We start from the raw sequence: 5,146 nt of genomic DNA, 5'->3' as shown, positions 1-5,146 counted from the left end.
TGGATTGGCGGGGTATTATCGAAGATTTATCAAGGATTTCTCCAAGATCGTAGTGCCACTCACCAGATTGACCCGAAAGGGTGTTGCATTCTCATGGGGTCCCGAGCAGCAGACCTCCTTTGAGACCCTTCGCCAAAGGTTGTGCGAAGCCCCGGTATTAGCTCTCCCGGAAGGGATGGAGGATTTTGTAGTATATTGTGATGCATCGATTTTGGGGCTGGGTGTGGTGTTGATGCAGAGGGGACATGTGATAGCATATGCATCGAGGCAGCTGAAGCCTCATGAGACGAGATATCCCACGCATGATCTAGAGTTGGGGGCAGTAGTGTTCGCCCTCAAGATTTGGCGTCACTACTTATATGGGGTTCGGTGTACAATATACACGGACCATAAGAATTTGAAGTACTTAATGGATCAGCCCAACCTAAATATGCGGCAGAGGAGGTGGTTAGATGTGGTCAAGGATTATGATTGTGAGATCCTGTACCACCCGGGCAAGGCCAATGTGGTGGCCGATGCGTTGAGCCGCAGGGCGGAGAGCACTCCACTGCGAGATTTATGTTTGAGATTGACCGTGATAGCTCCGGTATTGGATGCCATTCATGGGGCACAGGCCGAGGCTATGCAACCGGAGATGCAGAAGAGGGAACGGTTCGTTGGTTTGGTTTCAGAGTTCGTTACGGATGGTCGAGGGCTTATGACTTTTCAGGGTCGGATTTGGGTACCGTTTGTGGGCGGTACGCGTACTACTTTGATGGAAGAGGCTCATCGGTCGAAATTTTCGATCCATCCGGGGGCTACGAAGATGTATTTGGATTTGAGGAAAGAGTATTGGTGGCCCTGTATGAAGAGGGACGTCGCCTGGTTTGTTGAGAGGTGCTTGACCTGCCGCAGGGTTAAGGCCGAGCACCAGAGACCGCATGGCAAATTGCAGCCATTGGAGGTTCCCGAGTGGAAGTGGGAACAGATCACTATGGATTTCATCACCAAATTGCCGAGAACTGCCAGAGGAGTTGATGCAATTTGGGTGATTGTGGATAGGTTGACGAAGAGCGCTCACTTCCTTGCCATAAGTGAGAGTTCTTCAGCGGAGAAGTTGGCGGAGATATATGTGAGAGAAGTGGTATCTCGGCATGGGGTGCCGATCTCGATTGTTTCAGACTGTGATGTGCGTTTCACTTCCAGATTCTGGAAGAAATTTCATGAGGAGTTGGGTACTAGATTGCATTTTAGTACCGCATATCATCCCCAGACAGACGGTCAGAGTGAGCGGACGATTCAGACACTTGAGGACATGCTTCGAGCATGTGTGTTGGATTTCGGGGGTAGTCGGGATGCGTATTTACCCTTGGCAGAGTTTTCCCACAACAACAGCCATCATTCGAGCATTGGTATGCCACCCTTTGAGCTGTTGTATGGTAGGAGGTGTCGGACCCCCATTTGCTGGGGAGAGGTTGTGCAGAGAGTGATGGGCAGTACAGAGATCGTTCTTCAGACGACATAGCAGATTCAGCAGGTCAGACAGAGGTATTGACCGCCCAGAGCCGACAGAAGAGTTATGCAGACAGACGCCGGTCCGAGCTTGAGTTTCAGGTCGGCGACTTCGTTCTCCTGAAGGTCTCTCCTTGGAAAGGAGTGATTCGATTCAGGAAGAGGGGCAATTTGGGGCCCCGGTATATTGGGCCATTTCGTGTGATTGCGAGGGTAGGCCGGGTAGCCTATCGTTTGGAATTGCCAACAGAGTTGGGGCAAATCCATGACACTTTACATGTGTCGCAATTGAGGAAGTGTATAGCCGACGAGTCGGCAGTGGTTCCATTAGAGGATATTCAGGTGGATGCGAGCCTGAATTATGCCGAGAGACCAGTAGCTATCAGAGATTGGAAGATCAAGGTTCTGAGGAACAAGGAGGTACCTCTGGTGTTGGTTCAGTGGCAACACCGGAAGGGATCGGAGATGACCTGGGAGCCGGAGCGCGAGATGCGGGAGCAGCATCCGGAGCTATTTTCAGAGCGATACTTTGAGGGCGAAGTCTAGTTCTAGTGGGGGAGAGTTTTAACAGCCCGGATTTCCAGGTATCCTTTATTGTTTTTGATTTTTGGTGTTTTGAGAGGGGACTCGGCGAGTTGGAGCTCAGACTCGCCGAGTAGGATCGCGATTCTGGACGCGGGATTCGTCTGGACTTGGCGAGTCCGGGATATGGACTCGGCGAGTCCGTGCTGTTTAATGAAACCCTAATTTCTCAGGTTTGGGACCTATTTAAAGGGCCTTATGGCCGTCATTTGTATCCAACAGTCCATAGAGAGAAACCCTAGAGTGCTTTGGCGATTTGAGAGAGAAAGGGAGCATTTCTTGACCTTTGTGTGTTGTTTAGCAAAGAAGAGGGAGATTCTAGCCAAGAGGAAGCAAAGGAGGTTGTTATTCTGTGGATTTGAAGCTTAGATCTTCGATCTAAAGGTATGATTTCGGCCCATCTTCTGTTTTGTGAAGTATGTTGGGTTTTAGGGTTTCTTATGGCCTTTGTTGAGTTGATTTGATGGCCAAATAGTCCCTTGCTAGTGATGAGGCTTTGGATCTGGATCCATAGAGGTCCAGAGAGTCTCCTTCATCAAGCTTTATGAAGAGCAATGGAGGTTATGACCTTGGGTAGTGATATTTGTTGATATTCCTTCATTTATGGTCATATAGAGGTTGTATGTGCATCAAGTTTAGGGCTTTACGTGGTGAATCAGTCTAGAAAGGCCAGATCTATAAATTGTTGGAACAGATCTGACCATAGAAGCGAGTTTGAGGGATTGCATGGCATGGACTCGCCGAGTCCGATGAGCAGACTCGGCGAGTAGCTTGAAGATTGCCTTGGACCGGCCAGTGAGTGGTCCAGTCGAGTCATGGGTTGACTCAGTGAGTCAGGGCGAGTTAGAGAGGGTTGACAGGTGGTCTGAGTCGAGCTGGGACTCGCCGAGTTGTTCTTGGAGCTCGGCGAGTTGAGTCGGGGTGGCCCTGCGATTATGCCAGATGGAACTCGTCGAGTCAGGGGGAGTACTCGACGTGTAAAAAGGGAATCCTAGAGAGTTGGTGAAAACGTCTAGACTCGCCGAGTTGCCCTTGTGCACTCGCCGAGTCCGGTCAAAGTTAACCGTTGACCGTTGACCAGAGTTGACCTGTGTTGACTTCTTAGGGATAGTCAACCTTAGAGATAAAAAGTGTTAATTAGAGTCATGTGATGTTATAGGAGGATTAGAGCTCGGAGGATCGAGCACGAGGGATTTCCAGGATTCGTGAGATACCGAGATACGCGAGGTGAGTCTTCTCACTATACTTTACCTTGAGTAGGTAATCAGAGCTATGTGTTAGTGTATGTATGTTATGTGTATGCTATGTGTTGTACCGCATTATTTCTATGTGATTTATGTTGTGCATGTTTACAGAGTTGGAACCGGAAGGTTCCTAGAGTTAGAACCTGAGGGTTCACAGAGTTTGGGTGCACGAACCCATAGAGTTATAGCCTCGAGTGGCTAATATGTGTTTTATGTGTGGTATTTTGGGGAACTCACTAAGCTTCGTGCTTACAGTGTTAGTGTTGTTGTTTCAGGTACTAGCGATGACCGTGGGAAGGCGCCGGCTTGATCCGTACACTCAGGGGACTTTTGATAAATATTTATGTGATCTTGGGATTTGTATGATACGAATTGGAATTTTAAACTTAACGTTTTATGAAATTAAATGAGAAATGTTTTTATATTTGCGAAAAATTATTTTGAAAATTCACGGTGTTACAGTGAGTAGTAGAGTGGACTCAACGAGTTGGAGGTCAGACTCAGTAATGGAGGGACTCGGCGAGTTGTTCATACAACTCGGCGAGTCCAAGGCAATCTTCTTAGCTCGAAGAACAACTCGCCGAGTTGTTCATATGACTCAGCGAGTCGGATGCAGATTGCCTAAGTTGTAGATTCGAAAGGGAACTCGTCGAGTTGATGCCATACTCGACGAGTAGCAGCGAGTAGAGTTGAGAAGTGAGAATAAGGACTCGGCGAGTTGGCGGCCCAACTCGGCGAGTCAGGTCAACTGTAGGTTGACTTTGACCAGGAGAGTTGACTTTGACCAGGGGTAAAAGAGTCATTTTACCCTATGCAGTGATTAGCATCTGATTGAGTGTGTTATGGAATTGTAGCCGGGGAGATACCGGAGCAGCAACAGTTAGTTTCCATAACCATACACAGCAGCCAGTTCACGAGGTGAGTTTCCTTCCAGTAGGGACGGGTCTAAGGCCACAATGCCGGCCCGTTCAGTTAGCAGTAGTTTCAGGACTTCGGTCCAATGCAGTAGTTAGTATGTTTGACGCCTCTGTGGCTCAGACAGGACGTATGTGTTTATGCTAGTTGATATGTGATGCTATGATGTGATCAGTCAGTCAGCTTCGGACTTCGGTCCGATGTAGGGGACAAGGTCCCAGTCAGTCAGCTTCGGACTTCGGTCCGATGTAGGGGACAAGGTCCTAGTCAGTCAGCTTCGGACTTCGGTCCGATGTAGGGGACAAGGTCCCAGTTAGCCAGCTTCGGACTTCGGTCCGATGTAGGGGACAAGGTCCCAGTTAGTCAGCTTCGGACTTCGGTCCGATGTAGGGGACAAGGTCCCAGTCAGTCAGCTTCGGACTTCGGTTCGATGGAGGGGGCAAGGCCCCAGTATGTGCTTTATATGTTATTGCATGGTATGTGGTAGTTTGGGGGAGCTCACTAAGCTTCGTGCTTACAGTTTCAGTTTTGGTTTCAGGTACTTCCGCAAGTAAAGGGAAGAGCTCGGGATGATGGCATCGCACACACCACAACTTTAGTTTTGTCCTGGGAGTTGATTCAGTTCTTGACATGTTTGGATACAGTTGTGATACATCTTTCTCACAGTATTTTATTATGGATCTTGATCACGCAACATATGGTTTTTGTTATGTGATACTCAGTTTCATGGTTTTGTTATAATAAAAATCGAAAAATTTTTGGTAGTATTTTTGGGTCGTTTCACATAATCAGGTTGAACAACATCATTGAGAACTATAACTAGAACCATTCAATCAATTTGTTTACAAATCTATTTCATTTTGTGCATGCTTTTAAAGTAGATTGTTATTTAGTTATTTACTTTTGCAAACAAA

The sequence above is a fragment of the Lactuca serriola genome, chromosome 2 (genome assembly GCF_051521515.1).
Source record: "Lactuca serriola cultivar US96UC23 chromosome 2, Lser_US96UC23_V15, whole genome shotgun sequence".
Lineage (NCBI taxonomy): Eukaryota > Viridiplantae > Streptophyta > Magnoliopsida > Asterales > Asteraceae > Lactuca > Lactuca serriola.
The sequence above is the reverse complement of the archived record's forward strand: the minus strand, read 5'-3'. Positions refer to the sequence as shown.